At 38.2% G+C, this 17,803-nt stretch overlaps 1 protein-coding gene across 1 annotated transcript in view; it reads right to left on the bottom strand.

Moving 5' to 3' along the window:
• Positions 1–17,803, bottom strand: part of LOC139440492 (A disintegrin and metallopeptidase domain 3-like) — a 173,865-nt gene that overhangs the window by 108,501 nt on the left and 47,561 nt on the right. The gene's annotated exons all lie outside the window — the stretch shown is intronic.

Genomic DNA, 17,803 nt, shown 5'->3' with positions numbered 1-17,803 from the left:
AAAATCAGATACTATTTTTTTCTTTGAGGGAGCAGACTGTGGCTTAATTGATACTAACTGGCATTAAAACAAAAACAGACAACCTGTACTGATCATTTGCTACAATGTATCTTAGCACTTTCTATACATTTTACAATACACTTGTATATTCATAATGACCCTGTGAAAGAGATGTTTTTATCCTTATGTATATTTCTTAAGAATTAACTTTATGCACCTAAAGGCACACGATGACTTATTAACCGGGCCCATATTCAGTGCAAGAGCTATTTTGCTCACAGAACCTAACGATCAACACTAAATTCTAGCATTCCTGTAATTTTTACATTTTTTCAAACTTTAGTAACAATATCTCCAATGTTTTACTTCAGCAATGTGACTTTGAGCAAGTTATTTATTCCCCCATTCCTCAGTTTATCCAGCTTGGAATTTGAAATAGTAATCACACACACATGATTAAAAAGGATACATGTATTTTATGAGGATGAAATAATTTGTTACACATGAAGAAGCGAAAGCAGTGTTTGACGCAGACTAAGTGCTCACTAAATACAAGATTTACTTTATTTATTCGTTTAACCTAATTTTCTTTCTTATTAAATCATTTTGATTGCTATTCTATTACAATTGTCCCAATTTTCCCCCTTTGCCCTCCCCTGCCCATCTCACACTCAAGCCCCCTCCCACAGTCAATGGCCACACTGTTGTCCATTCATAAATGTTCCAAGTCTAGTCCCTTCCCCTTCTTTTCCCCATTAGTCCCCTTACCCCTAACTCCCCTCTGGTCACTTTCACTCTCTTCCATGTTTCCTTGCCTGTGGTTCTATCTTGTTCATTAGCTTATTTTGTTCATTAGATTCCTCTTATATGTGAGATCATATGGTATTTGTCTTAAACGGCCTGGCTTATTTCACTTAGCATAATGCTCTCCAGTTCCATCCATGCTGTCAGAAAAGGTAAAAATATCTTCTTTCTTTCTGCTGCATAGTGCTCCATAGTGTAAATGTACCACTGTTTTTTAAAAAAATATTTTATTTATTTATTTATTTTTCTTTTAATTAATATATTTATTTTTATTCAGCTACAATTGTTTGCATTTTCTCCCCATCCCTCCACCCCACCCCAGCCAGTCCCACCTCCCTCCCCCACCTCTACCCCCCCCTTGATTTTGTCCTTATTTCCTTTATAGTAGCTCCTATAGACCCCTCTCCCCACTGTCCCCTCCCCACTCCCCTCTGGCTATTGTTACAATGTTCTGAATTTCAATGTCTCTAGTTATATTTTGTTTGCTTTTTTCTTTTGTTGATTATGTTCCAGTTAAAGGTGAGATCATATGACAATTGTCCCTCACCACCTGGCTTATTTCACTTAGCATAATGCTCTCCAGCTCCATCCATGCCATTGCAAAGGGTATAAACTCCTTCTTTCTCTCTGCTGTGTAGAATTGCATTGTGTAAATCCTGATTCCATAATTTTTTGATCCACTCATTTGCTGATGGGCACTTAGGTTGCTTCCAGTACATGGCTATTGTAAATTGTCCTGCTCTGAACTTTGGGGTGCATAGGTTCTTTTGAACTGGTGATTCTGGATTCTTAAGATATAGTCCCAGCAGTAGAATCGCTGGGTCAAAAGGCAGTTCCATTTTTAGTTTTCTGAGGAAATTCCATACTGTTTTCCACAGTAGCCACACCAGTCCGCATTCCCACCAACAGTGTCCTAGGGTCCCTTTTCTCCACAGCCTCACCAGCACTTATTGTTTATTGATTTGTTCACAATATCCACTCTGACCAGTGTGAAGTGGTATCCCATTCCAGTTTTAATTTGCATCTCTCTGATGCCTACTGATGCACAGCATCCTTTCATATGTCTCTGGGCCCTCTTTATGTTCTCCTTGGAGAAGTGTCTGTTCCGGTCCTTTGCCCATTTTTCAATTGGATTGTTTGTCTTCCTGCTGTGGAGTCATGTGAGTTCCTTATATATTTTGAAGATCAAACCCTTGTCCAAAGTATCATTGGGAGATATATTTTTCCATACCATTGGTTCCCTTTTCATTTTCCTGATGTTTTCTTTAGCCATGCAGTAGCGTTTTAATTTGATGAAGTCCCATTTGTTTATTCTTTCCTTTATATTCCTTGCTCTAGGGCATGGATCACTGAAAATATTGCTGCAGGGGATAACTGAAATTTTCCTGCCTATGTTTTCCTCTAGGACTTTTATGGTGTCATGACTTATATTTAAGTCTTTTATAAGTTTATTTTGTTGTATGTTGTAAGTTGGTAATCCAGTTTCATATTTTTGCATGTAGCTATCAAGATCTCCCAACACCATTTGTTGAAGCGATCCATTTTATGCTCCTGTCTCCTTTGTCGAATATTAACTGACCAGAGAGACATGGGATTATTTCTGGGCTCTCTATTCTGTCCTTTGATTTATGTGTCTCTTCTTATGCAAGTACCAGACTCTTTTGATTACAGTGGCCTTGTAATATAGTTTGATACCAGGTATTGTGATACCTCCAACATTGTTCTTCTTTCTAAAAATGGCTAGGAGCCCTCACTGCTGTGGCTCAGTGGATTGAGTGTCACCCTGTGAACCAAAGGGTCACTAGTTTGATTTCCAATCTAGGTCACATGCCTAGGTTGTGAGCCAGGTCCCCAGTAGATGGTGTGCAAGAAGCAACCATACATTGACATTTCCCTCTCTTTCTCCCTCCCTTCCCCTCTGTCTAAAAAAAAATAAATAAAATCTTTAAAAAATAATAAAATAAAATGACATAAAAATGGCTAGGAAATTAAGGGTCATTTATGGTTCCACATAAATTTTTGAAATGTTTGTTCTATATCTGTGAAAAATGTCACTGTATTTTAGTAGGGATTGCATTAAAACTATAAATTGCTTTGGGTAGTATGGACATTTTGATGATGTTAATTCTACCAATCCATTGACATGCTATATGCTTCCATTTATTTGTGTCTTCCTTAATTTCTTTCTTCAGTGTTGTGTAGTTTCTGAGTACAGGTCTTTTACTTCCTTGCTCAGGTTTATTCCTAGGAATTTTCCTTTTCCTCTTGCTATAGTAAATGGCACTGACTCCCTAATTTCTGTTTCTGATATTTCATTGTTGGTGTACAAAAACGCCTTCTATTTCTGAATATCGACTCTGTATACTGCTGCTTTTCCAAATTCACTTATCAGGTCAAGTTGATTTTTGGTGGACTCTACTGGGTTTCCTATGTACACTACCCTATCATCTGCAAACAATGACAGATTTACTTCCTCCTTTCCAATTTGGATGCCATTTATTTATTTTTCTTGTCTGATCACTGTGGTTAAAACTTCCAATACTATATTGAATAGAAGTGATGAAAGTGGACACCCTTGTCATATCCCTGATCTTAGTAGGAAAGCTTTCAGTTTGTGCGTATTGAGTATGATGTTGGCTGTAGGTCTCTCATATATGGCCTTTATTACGTTGAGAAATGCTCCCTCTACTCCCACTTTGATGAGTGTTTAGATCATAAATGGGTGCTATGCTTTATCAAATGCTTTTTCCACATCTACTTATATGATCATGTAGTTTTTGTCTTTCCTTGTGTTTATGTGATGTATAACATTTATTGATGTGCAAATATTGTATCATCCTTGTATCCCTGGGATGAATCCCACTTGATCATGGTGTATCGTCTTTTTAATGTGTTTCTGAATCCTGATTGTATTTTATTGATGATTTTAATATCTATATTCATCAGTCTTATTGCCCTATAGTTTTCTTCTCTCTTGTGTCTTTGTCTGGTTTGGGGATTAGAATGATTCTGGCCTCATACAGACAGTTGGGGAGTCTTTCCTCTTCTGGAAATTTTTGGAATGGTTTGACAAGGATAGGAGTTAGTTGTTCCTTAAATATTTGGTAAAATTCACCTGTGAATCCATGTGGTCCAGGGCTTTTGTGTGCCAGGAGTTTTTTGATTATTGTTTCAATTTCACTAGTTGTTATTGGTCTATTCAGGCATTTTGCTGCTTCTTAATTCAGTTTTGGCAGATCGCATGTTTCTAGAAATGTGTTAATTTCAACCAGGTTGTGCAATTTCTTGACATATAGTTGTTCATATGTAATTTCTTACAATCGTTTGTATATCTATGGTCTCAGTTGTAACTTCTCCTCTTTCATTATTTATGGGCATCCTCCCTCTTTTTTTCTTGATGAGTCTGGTTAAAGATTTGTCAATTCAAAGAACCAGCTCTTGGACTTATCAATCCTTTGCATTATTCTTTTAGTCTGTATGTCATTTAATTCTTCTCTGATCTTGACCATTTCCTTCCTTCTACTCACTCTGGGCATTGTTTCTTGTTCCTTTAGTTCTTGTAGAAGTAGGGTTAGGTTGTTTACTTGAGATTTTTCTATTTCCCTTAGATAGACCTATATTCCTCTGAACTTCTCTATCTGTACTGCCTTTGCTGTGTCCTATAGGTTTTGGTTTGTTGTTTATGTTCATTTTTTCTACATGCTTTTTGATTTTTTCCTTGACCTCATTGTAGACCCATTCATTATTTAATAACATGTTATTCAGTCTCCATATATTTGAATGTTTTTGATAAACTATTCTCCTGTTCTAAGTCCTATAAATAAAAAATTCAAAGACTCTATCACAAACAACATCTAGCAAACTTGCATTGTTGGAATAATGCCTATCTTCATGTAGTATATTGTTCACTTAGTATCACAATATGAAATTTATACGTTTTTTAGAATTATTATTATGTAATAAGCAAGATAGACTTTTCTTCATATTTATAAATAAGTAACTTCTCTCTCCTTTTGATCAATGAAACCAGATACATCAATTAATAGATCGGTAGACTGATAACTTTTACAAAGCACCTACATTAAATGAGAGTGAGGTAAAGAAGCCTTAACTTTCCAACTTCTCTAAAATCAACTGAATAATTCAGGATAACAAATGGAAAATAACCTTGATTTGAAATATCCTCAGTATGATTCCAATTTAGGTTGACAGATTTGGTACACACAATAGCCTCCTTTCCCCCAATAAATGAGAGTAAAAGGGAATCAGAAAGAGGCAATTAGAAGATGAGAGATGTAAGAAATGGAATGAAGACCATTGATGGATAAAATGGAGAAAGCAACAACATCCAGTACAATGGCAAAGAAGAGAGCCCAGTTCATCAGCCTCACAGTGCTGTAGAGGAGCTGCAGCCTCAGCGTCATAAGGAAAAATAGAGGAAGAAGAGCTGAAAAGGCAGGATTGGAGAGGGTGGGAAAAATGTGCAATTATCAATGGAATTCTATCCACAAAACCACAGAATTAGTTCGCTTTCAATATTCACTTCTTTCTCTCAATGACAGAATGTAGTCAGCACAACATTTTTATACCCTGAGACAAAATTTAGAAAGATATTTTGTTTTCTGAAGCAATTGAAATAATGGTCCCTACAGAATTTGGGCTTCTCAAGTGATCTGCCATAGAATAGGAACTCTCCAACTAAAGTATCTTAAGTGCCACAGCCTAAAATTCAGCTTCCAGAATGAAGACTGCCATGTGACAAACCCCAGTCACAGAGGGAAAGCTGCCAATTAAATATGTTTTATTAAAAATGGTGTGAGAGTGGAAAATGAAGGCAGCTTAAAGCTCCTACTGAACTAAGCAGGAAAAGTCAGTCTTCCTCCCTCTCTCTCTTTCTCCCTTCCTTCCCTTCACTTCCCTTCCTTTATGTTTCTGTTTCTCTCTCTTTCCTTCTTTTCCCTCCATGGGGACATTACCCAGTTGAGCATGGGCTAGTGATCAAGACTTTCCCAGGCAGAGAATCACTGCTGGATAAATGAGTAGTATGTAAAGCCATACAGGGCTGGCATGACACACCAGGGGACTTTCAAATGCATGGCTCATTTCCCACAGAACATTAGGTGAATCCCATTATTATGTAAGGTGATAGAAGACTTGTTAACTAGCATGGCAATCTTTTGTAGTCTAGTTCCCATATAGTTTTATTTCCATTATTGTAACTGTTTCTCTTGTACACAATGTATAATTTCACTCTCACTACTTTTAAGATCCTTTTTTCTTGTCTTAATTTTTAGAAATTTTATTATGCTGTATCCTACTATGGATTTCACCAGGTTCATCCTATACGATGTTCTTTCAACTTCTTTCATCTGTAGGTTCATTTCTTTTGACAAATTTGCAAACTCTTCAGGCATTATTTCCTCAAATACTTTTCCATCCTTAAATTCTTTCTTCTATTACCTAGGATAGCAGTACCAAGGATATTATATGTTTTCTTATAACTCCACATGTCCTTGAAGCTCTATTTAATTTTTATTCTATTGCTCAATTGAGTATTTTGGGGGTTCTGTCTTCAGCTTCACTAATTTCTTCTCTTGTCCCCATCATTCTGCTCCTGGGACCTTCACTGAGTTTTATATACCGGGTGGGGCACAAGTAGGCATGTTTACAGAGTTGTGGCCGCTTTAGATTCTTGGAGGGGTGTTTTGAACATCAGTGTCATCTTGGTTTTAGTGTTAGTTGATTTTTTTTTCTCTTTTAAGTTGAGATCTTTGCTGGTCCTTGGGATTAAGAGTGACTTTGATTAATACCTGTATATTTTGAATATTATGTTATGAGACTTTGAATCCTGCTTAAGCTTTGACTTTTACCAGTTCTCCTCAGAGCTCTGGAGCAGGGGAAAGGGACACTGCCTTATTATTGCCAGGTAAGGTTAGAAATACAGGATCCACTCACACCTGCAATGCAAAGGTTCCCAGTTACTGTAAGGATCAGGAGGGAACAGCCTGTCTACCAACCTTCTTTCTGCTCATACCATTCTGGTGAGAGTAGAAGTGTGGTCACGTTTTGTTCTGTGTTGTTTGGCAGAAACAGAGTACTTATTGTCTAGGAGTGTACTGCTTTGCTAGGTTATTCTTTTGGCTAAAGAAGTCAGGCTTACCCTGAGGGCTTCCTTTTGTCTATGCCAGTCGGTATTTCTGAGATGCGGACTTCTCCAGCACCCAGTTTAGGATATATGAGGTCCCTAGCTGGTCTGCCTTTCTCTTTCCAGCTTTCAAAGTATTCTTAGGTTGCTTTTAAGATAACATCCAGGTTTTTAAACTATATATAGTAGAAGGAAAAGGGAAAAGCATATCTAGTCTGTCCTTCTATAACCTTAAATCTCTATTTAGTAGTTTTTAAGCATAATGTAATACACTTATGTTTTCTTTTATATATTATTCATGTATTTCATTTAAGAAACCATTAATTGTGCCAGACACAACACCTCATTTTTCTCTGAGGACTTTATTAAAACATTTTAATCTCCAATTCCTCCAAAATAATATTCTCTATTTTAGTCTATAGGTCAGTTCATACATCCTTGTACCAATACTGCATTGTTTTAATTACTTTAGTTTTATATTTACTAGTGTAAATGTCCACTTTCCATTTCCTTCTTTACAATGACATTTGCTATTTTGTATCTGTAGCCTTTTGCATTTCCATATAAACCTTTAAATCAGTCTTTCAATTTCCCCCAGCAACACATTGCCTCCCCCTCCAAAAAAAGGATACCTTCTGGGATTTTGATGTTTGATAGCATAAATATTCACTTATTTTTTAGGATATTTTTAGGATGTTTGACAGCATAAATATTCATTGGTTCATGTAGACCTTTTTTGATTCTCTAATAATGTTTTGCAGTTTTCGGTGTAGAGGTTATCTTGCATATTTTTTATTAGATCATCCTCGGCTTCAAATGCCTTTGAATGCTGCCTGGATGCTAGAGCTTCTTCTAAAACCTTTACTTTTTTACCTATTATAAAGCTATAATAACTAAGACATAAAGTCACAGGGTTGCCACAATCTTGACTTAGAGATGACCAGCAAGATCTTAAGCCAAAGACATGATTTGTGCTTTTGTAAAAAACGCATCCCAAAGAATTTCTATGTGCGATCCAAATATCAGAAATGCATGTTTTGCCCTGATGTCTCACTGCCATAATTTTGCAAATATACTTCCATGTCATTAAAATTATTTACAAATATTATTTGAGAAAGAGATGTAGAGTTGGATATACTGTAATTTATCTGACCAACCTATTATCATCATTTCACATGTCTTGATGCTTTCCTGTTATAACTTACATCATAATTCTCCTATACCAATGTATATTTCTGAATAGCTGAAAATTAATTTCACATTAGTACATTAGAAATGCATAAAAAGTATGATATTTGACTTCTCACATTTGTTCATTTTCTCACACAACTCTAGAAAATACTTTAGTTATGGTTATTAGATTATTACAAAGAGTACAACTCAGGCACATCCAAATGGAAGAAATGTATAAGGCAAGGTATTGGGGTGGGGTGTGAAGGTATTAGCTCCCATGTCCTTTCCAGGTACATTATCAGCACAGCAAGTCAATGAGTACATCAACTTAGAAACTCTCTGAATCTCACTGTTTGCAAGTCTCTGTAGAGTTCACTCTTCAGCCATACCACTCCCCACCATGGAGTTCTGTTCTGTGAGGCTTGGAAGGTAGGGTTAAAAGTTCCAATCCTCTAATCATTTGGTCTCTCTGATGACCAGCCCTAACCTGAAACTAAGTAGAGGCCTGATGAAATACCATTTCATTGGTTTGGTTGGGAGGGGATGAATAACAAAAAATACTGTTATGACTCAGGAAATTCCAAGGGCTTTGGGAGCTCTATGCCAGAACAACGGATGAAGCCCAAATTATTTTTGGTAGTATACTATATAGAGAGAGTATAATACCAAACATAATCATAATATATATGATAACTATTATATTACCAAAATATATATATGTGCATATACACATATATGCTCTTTCATATATGTCTGTACATATATGTATGTATACAAATAGATGTGTGTATATGTATATATGTGTTTATATACCATTTTACTGCTTTTCTCTAATTAATGAACAATTAAATTAGTTAATAAATTTATGTCCTTACTCTGCCATATTTGTTGTAAACAACTTTCACTTTGTTTTAAATGATCTTGGAAGGGAAGATATGTTACTTTATAATGCTGAGGACAAAAAATGGAGGGGCCACACACTAAACCTGAGAAGCTCAGAGAAGGTCTGTGTGGTGGGTCTTATAAACTCGGAGACCAAAAGTAACCACATAAGATGCTCCACAATTAAAACTTCCTAACTAAAAGCCAGTCATAGTGGGTAGTCACCCCCCTCCTGTGATTCTCCTGTATAAAATAAGCAGTAAATCTACTATTCTCCAGAGCATTTTCTCAATCCATTGAGATTTTACTTCCCAGCAATTGTCAGTTTGGCTCAAATAAATTCTTATAAGATTTTTTCTTAGGCAAGGCATTCTTTGTGGAAAATGTAGTCAATACCAAAATGTTCCTTTGTGATTATTATTTTTATTTGAAAATGACTTTTCCCATTCTCAAATAAACACACTTCCTTTTTCTTATTTTTCATTTCTTAAAATGCTGTTTCTCAATGTAAATTATTTTAGTTGAAATGTAAGATCATTATGCACATTTTTAGTCAGCTGTTTTGGTGGTAGTCATCTAAAAATCATTTGTACGAGGAAAGATGGTGGCGAGATAGGTGCGAGTGGAGTCAACTTCCCCCTGTACATGGGTGAAACACCTACCCAATCTACTGAGGAACAAACCAAACAGCCAACAGTACCCCAGTGTTTAAGAAGACAGGAGACCAAAAAGTATAGAAGACACTGAAAAAACAGACGGTAAGGGGATTGCTTCAGGACAAAAAGGTCCCTGGGACCTGCGCCAGGACCAGCACAGGGACCAGGGTGACTGTAGCCCCAGGCCCGTGCCCGCCAGGCCTGCAGCAGGACTCCTGGGAGAGCGGAGTTAACAGCTCCCTTCCCCTGCCAAACAGGGGTTGAGCAGCAGTGAGAGAGACCTGGTTGCTTCAAGTCGCAGGAAGGGGAATAAGGACGTAGTGGTAAACCCACAAAGACTACGGGACGCCGGTGGGGGATAGTTGAGAGTTGGGCAGTGTGGGGCCCTGACCCGGACATTCCTGGTCTAGTGGGAGAGGTGAGCTGAGTGAGAGGACAGGCCCTTCCATGTATGGAGCAGCAGGATTGAACAGGAGGATTTTCTCAAAAACAAAAAGACCCTCCGGGGCAGTTTGGGGAACTCTCCTGCAGCAACAGCTCCAGTCTCCTCTCCACCCAGCTGCTCAGTGCTCCCACAGGGCTGTGGTGAGTATGGACCCCAAATCTGAAGCTCCAGGGGAAGAGTACACACCTGAGTGGGGGTGAGGCTGACACCACAGGCATCCACAGTGGAGTGTGCGTGCCTCACCTCGGAAGGACCTAAGACCACAGGCACCAGGGAGACTGCGAATCAAGGAAGGCCCCGCTCGCACTCCCATAGCCCAGAGGAGAGTGAGTGCCTGAACCTGTGGGTCTGGGGGCCACTGGAGAGCTAGGCTGGAGGCTGCCCCACTGCTGATAGGGACAGAGAAGAGCTGGGATAGGCTGCCTGAGTTGGCTGCAGCCAAAAAGACCAGCAAAACTGGCTTGGCCAATTTGAAGCCAGCAGCCTTGGTTTTTTCATTTGTTTGTATGTTTGTTTAATTTTTTTCTAAAGTAATTCTTTATTATTATTTATTTTTTTTCATTATTTTTTCTTTCTTTTAACACCTTCTTCCTCTCTTTCCTTCTTTCTTGTTCTACTCCTTCTTTCTCTCCCTTTATAGCTCTTCCTCCTTCTGTCTTTTTTTTGTTTTTGGTTTTATAAATCCCCACAAGTGAGACAATAAAACCTGGAACTGTGAAAAGACCAAAGTTGGACCCAATGAGGGGGCATTCCAACAGCTGAGACAGTGAAACAAATTTCACTTTGCTACTCCAGAGAACTTGCAAGATATTGTATATTTGTATTATTTTTTTCATTATTCTTACATCACTCATTTTATTAGTATTTTTGTATCTCTCTTCTTTCTGTTTAGTCTTCTTCACTTGACTGGTTAATTTGCATTGTTTGACTGGTTGCCCCTTGTTCTCTCTTTCACATGTATTGTTAATTAACTGCCTTTCACTTCACTTGTGTTCCATTAGCACACTACTCTAGGACCTATACTCTGCTTCTAGTTATCCAGATCACACAGATTCTGTCATATGAGTGTTGCTCCATTACTACTGTAAATAATAGCTGTTCTATACATTTGTAAATACTACACAGAATCCCTCCCAGATCTCAGCCCACTTCACTGTTTCCTGAACTTTATTACTGATGTGGTTAAATCTATTCTGTCACATGTTACATTTATTTTCTATGCTTTACTCTCACTTTACCTCATAATCTGACGTCCCACAAGCTCACAGTTTTCTAGATCCAACTCACAATCCTTCCCCCCCACAATAAGAGTCTTATATTCTTTCCACCCTTTCTAAAAAGTGGCTAGGTGGGTGAATTATCACGGTTAACACTATATATATCCAAAGGATCTCCTATCTCTTCTCTAAGGGCTGGTACTTTAAATATCATGTAATACACTCCTGCTCTCTTAAGCCATTTCACCTTCCCCCTACAACCTACCATAATAAAGAGTAGGTAGAAGCTGTGGACACCAGGATACCTCTGGAAAGAGGAAAACCACCAACACAGGAAACACCAACAGCTAAGAACAGAAGAAGGTGAAGGAGGGAGTGGAAGTCACATTAACTCAACCCAGGACCTATCTGGAAATACAACTAAATAGTGCATAAGAACTGAACAAGAGCAAGAGAAAAGCCTCAAAACCTTGTACACACAGAAGAACCAGCTCCAACACAACCTGCCCACACCTGCACAACAGAAAACAAGAGGTGGGGGACAGACTGACCCTCAGACAACCAGCTGGTGGGAAAGACCCACCAAAGAAAGACCCAACTAGAACAAAAAGACAAAGACATACACAGAGCCAACATAAACCACAGCTCAAGATCAGTAAGATCGGGAGATCAAGAAGACTGTACCACTGAATCTCACAGGTATTCTACCACATAAGTTTACACCATAAACCCAGGGGGTCAGAACAGAGCAACTTAAGAAGCAGAGGCTAACAGGAAGAGTCTTGCAAACAATGGGATCACAAAGAAATAATCCCCAAATGAAAGAAAAGGAGGAACTCTCAGAAACAATGCTAAATGAAAAAGAGGAAAATCAACTATCAGATATTTAGTTCAAAGAATTGGTTACAAGGAAGCTTAATGAGCTCACACAGAATTACCAAAAACTACATGGAAACTACAATAAACTCACTGCAAACTGTATCAACATGAAAAAGGAAATAGAAACTATCAACAAGGGTCAAGAGGAAATGAAGAATACAATTTCTGAACTGAAGAACACAGTAGAAGGGATCAAAAGCAGGCTCGATGAAGCAGAGGATCTGATCAGCAAACTGGAGGACAAGGTAGAAAAAAAAACACACAGAATGAGCAAGAAAAGGAAAAGAGGCTCAGACAGAATGAAAAGGGGATTAAGAGAAATGCAGTATAACATGAAACGTAATAATATCCGTATAATAGGGTTACCAGAAGGAAAAGAGGAAGAGCAAGGGTTAGAAAACCTGTTTGAAAAAGTAATGATGGAAAACTTTCCTAATTTCATGAGCAAAAAAGTCACACAAATCCAGGAATCACAGAGAGTCCCAATCAAGAGGAACCCAAAGAGGCCTACTGCAAGACACATCATAATTAAAATGGCAAAATTCCAAGACAAAGAGAGAATCTTAAAGGCAGCAAAGTAGAAACAGGAAGTAACATACAAGGGAGCCCCGATAAGGTCACCAACTGACGTCTCAATACAAACGCTCCAAGCCAGAAAAGAATGGCAAAAAATATTCCATGTAATGAGAACCAGAGGCCTGCAACCAAGATGTCTTTACCCAGCAAGGCTCTCAATCAAGATAGAAGGCCAAATAAGAAGTTTCCCAGACAAAAAAATCTAAAAGAATACACCTCCATGAAACCAGCTCTGCAAGAGTTGCTAAAGGGACTACTATAAGGAATGGATGGAAGAAAGAGAGAGAGAAAGAGAGAGAGAGAGAGAAAGGGAGAGAGAGGAACACAGGTACCCACAAATCGGCAATGAATAAGTACCTATCAATAATAACCTTAAATGTAAATGGATTAAATGCTCCAATCAAAAGACATAGAATAGCTGAATGGATAAGAAAGCATGACCCACACATATGCTGCCTACAAGAGACCCACCTCAGGACAGAAGACCTACACAGACTGAAAGTGAAGGGCTGGGAACAAATTTTCCAAGCAAATGGACAGGGAAAAAAATGCAGGGGTAGCAATACTCATATCAGACAAAACAGACTTCATAAAAAGATCCATAAAAAGAGACCCAGAAGGTCATCTCATAATACTCAAAGGAAGAATACACCAAGAACACATACACATTGTAAATATATATTCTCCCAACATAGGAGCACCCAAATACATAAAGAAAATCTTGGAAAACTTCAAGAAAGACATTGACAGCAACACAATTATAATAGGGGATTCTAACACCCCACTGCCAAAGATGGACAGATCTTCCAAACAAAATATCAACAAAGATATTGTGGCATTGAACAATGCCCTAGATGAAATGGACTTCATTGATATATATAGAGAAACTTTCATCCCAAAGAAGCAAAATACGCATTCTTTTCAAATGCACATGGAACATTTTCAAAGGTAGACCACATGATAGGACACAAAGCAAGCCTCAACAAGTTCAAGAAAATTGAAATCATATCAAGCATTTTCTCTAACCACAAGGGATAGAAACTAGAAACAAATCTCAAGGAAAAAAACCCAAAACACTAAAAAACATGGAGATTGAATAGCATGCTATTAAACAATGAATGGGTGAAGAATGACATTAGGGAAGAAATCAAAAACTTTATGGAAACAAATGAAAATGAACTCACAACAATCCAAAACCTATGGAAACAGCAAAGGCAGTCCTGAGATGGAAGTTCATAGCAACAGAGGCCTACATAAAAAGAATAGAAACATTTCAAATAAACAACCTAACTGTACACCTACAAGAACTCAAGTAACAACAACAAAGACAACCCAGAGCAAGTAGAAGGAAGGAAATAACCAAGATCAGAGCAGAATTAAATGACATAGAGACTAAAAGCACAATTGTAAGGATCAACAAATCCAGGAGCTGGCTCTTTGAAAAGATAAACAAAATCGACAAGCCCTTAAGCAGGCTCATCAACAAAAAAAGAGACAGGACCCAAATGAATGCAATCAGACATGAAAGAGGGGAGACTACAACTGATACCACCAACATACAAAGGATTGTAAGAAATTACTATGAAGAACTATATGCCAAGAAATGTGAAAACCTAGATGAAATGGCCAAATTTCTAGAAAATTATAACCTTCCAAAACTCAAAGAAGCAGAAGCAGAAAGCCTGAACAGACCAATAACATGTGATAAAATTGAAACAGTAATCAAAAATCTTCTGACACACAAAAGCCCTGGACCAGATGGTTTCACAGGAGAATTCTGGAGAGCATTTAAGGGAGAGCTATCCCCCATCCTCCACAGATTATTTCAAAAATTCAAGAAGGTGGAAGACTCCCAAACTCGTTTTATGAAGTCAACATCATCCTAATCCCAAAACCAGATGAAGACATAACAAAGAAAGAAAACTTCAGGCCACTATTGCTGAAGAACATAGATGCTAAAATCCTCAACAAAATATTGGCAAACCATATCCAGTAATACATTAAAAATATCATACACCATGATCAAGTGGTATTCATCCCAAGGATGCAAGGATGATATGATATTTCCAAATCAATAAACATAATACTCCACATAAACAAAAGCAAAGACAAAAACCACATGATCATATCAATAGGTGCGGGAAAAACATTTGATAAGACACAGCACCCATTTCTGATAAAAACACTCAGAAAAGTGGGAATAGAGTGAGCATTCCTCAACATAATAAAGGCCATGTATGAGAGACCTAAAGCCAACATCAGACTCAATGGACAAAAACTTAGAGCTTTCCCACTAAGATCAGGAACAAGACAAGGATGCCCTCTCTCACCACTCCTATTCAACATAGTATTGGAAGTCCTAGCCACAGCAATCAGACAAGAAAAAATAAAGGCATCCAAATTGGAAAGGAGGACACGAAACTGTCATTTTTTGCAGATGACATGATAGTGTACATGGAAAATCCATAAGACACCACCAAAAAACTAGTCAACCTAATAAGTGAATTTGGCAAAACAGCTGGATACAAAGTCAATACTCAGAAATCAAAGTACACCAACAATGAAATGTCAGAAACAGAAATCAGGAAAAAATCCCATTTGATATAGCAACAAGAAAAATAAAGTACCTAGGAATAAACGAAGGAGGTAAAAGACCTGTACTCAGAAAACTATACAACACTGAAGAAAGAAATTAAGGAAGACAAAAACAAATGGAAGTATGTACGATGCTCATGGATTGGAAGAATTAACATCATTCAAGGAGGATCATGCGATTCTGAGGGGAAAGGAGAGGACCACGTGGTTTTGGAGTGCTTATTTTTGCCACGTGGCTTAGGCAGCAGGAGAGACTTTGCCAGGAAGAAAAGGGGAGAAAGGACTCTTGCTGGTGGGCCGTGAGAAGGTGCCACATGTTTTTGGATTGGCTGGAGATTGCGGCAGCCACACAGCTGATGGTGCCGGGAGCCTGAATCACGGACTTCTACTTCTTTTCCTGAGATATGGTACCCCGGACTGGGCACAGGGAGAGGGAAGGACTGTGCATCTGTGGATGTTCTAGAGGACTTTAGTATCTTAATGAAGACATTAAGGCATTACTCTAAGTCTATGTAACTTTTAAATAAACAACTGCTTTCCTTTTCACACACACACACAAAAAAAGAATTAACATCATCAAAATGGCCATACTACCAAAAGCAATTTATAGATTCAATGCAATCCCTATTAGAGTACCCATGACATATTTCACAGATATAAAACAAACACTTCGGACATTTATATGGAACCATAAATGACCCTGAATAGCTGCAGCAATTTTGAGAATTAAGTACAAAGTAGGAGGGATCACAATACCTGACATCAAACTGTATTGCGAGGCCACTGTAATCAAAACAGCCTGGTACTGGCATAAAAACAGGCACATAGACCAATGGAACAGAACAGAGAGCTCAGAAATAAACCCAAGTCTTTACAGTCAATTAATATTTGACAAAGGAGGCAGGACCATAAAATGGAGTAAAAATAGCCTCTTCAACAAATGGTGTTGGGAGAGCTGGACAGCTATATGCAAAAAAATGAAACTCGATCACCAACTTACACCATACACAAAAATAAATTCAAGGTGGATAAAAGACTTAAATGTAAGTTGTAACACCATAAAAGTCCTAGAGGAAAACATTGGCAGGAAAATCTCAGACATTCCACAAGCAATATCCTCACAGACACATCCCCTAGAGCAAGGGACATAAGGAAAAGAATAAACAAATGGGACCTCACCAAAATAAAAAGCTTCTTCAAGGCTAAAGAAAACAGCATTAAAATGAAAAGAGAACCAACAGTATGGGAAAACATATTTGCCAATGACACCTCAGACAAGGGCCTGATCTCCAAAATATATAAAGAACTCATATGACTCCACTCCAGGAAGACATAACAGCCCAATTAAAAAATGGGCAAAGGACTTGAACACACACTTCTCCAAGGAAGACATACAGAGGGCCCAAAGACATCAGAAAAGATGCTCAGCATCACTAGCCATCAGAGAGATGCAAATTAAAACCACAATGAGGTACCATCTCACACCAGTCAGAGTGGCCAACATAAACAAATCCACAAACAAATGTGGGAGAGGATGCAGAGAGAAGGGAACCCTAGTGCACTGTTGGTAGGAATGCACACTGGTGAGGCCACTGTGGAAAACAGTATGGAACTTCCTCAGAAAACTAAAAATGGAACTGCCCTTTGACCCAGCAATTCTACTGCTGGGACTATATCTTAAGAATCCTGAATCACCAATTCAAAAGAACCTATGCACCCCAATGTTCAGAGCAGGACAATTTACAATAGCCAAGTGGTGGAAGCAGCCTAAGTGCCCTTTAGTAAATGAGTGGATCAAAAAACAGTGGTACATTTACACAATGGAGTACTATGAAGCAGAAAGAAAGAAGGAATTTCTACCTTCTGCAACAGCATGGATGGAACTGGAGAGCATTATGCTAAGTGAAATAAGCTAGGCAGTGAGGGACAATTACCATATGATCTCACCTTTAACTGGAACATAATCAACAAAAGAAAAAAGCAAACAAAATATAACCAGAGACATTGAAGTTAAGAGCACTCTAACAATAGCTAGAGGGGAGTGGGGAGGGGATGGTGGGGAGAGGGGTTTTCGGTAACTACTATAAAGGACACATGGACAAAACCAAGGGGGTGGGTGGGGGCAGGGGAGGAGGTGGGTTTGGCTGGGGTGGGATGGAGAGGCAGGGACAAAATGCAGACAACTGTAATTGAACAACAATTAAAAAAAAAAGAAGTACAAATTGGTAGTCTCAGAATAGCCATGGGGATGTAAAGTTCAGTACAGGAACTTATACACATGACCCATGGACATGAACAAAGGGGAGGGGAATGCCTGAGGAAGTGGGGGCTGATGGGTGGGGGTGGCAAAATGGGAAAATTGGGAAAACTTTAATAGCATAATCAATAAAATATAATTAAAAAAAATAAAAAATTTTAAAAAATCATTTGT

Source organism: Desmodus rotundus, chromosome 13 (genome assembly GCF_022682495.2).
Source record: "Desmodus rotundus isolate HL8 chromosome 13, HLdesRot8A.1, whole genome shotgun sequence".
NCBI lineage: Eukaryota > Metazoa > Chordata > Mammalia > Chiroptera > Phyllostomidae > Desmodus > Desmodus rotundus.
This window is presented reverse-complemented; position numbering and strand designations above follow the sequence as displayed.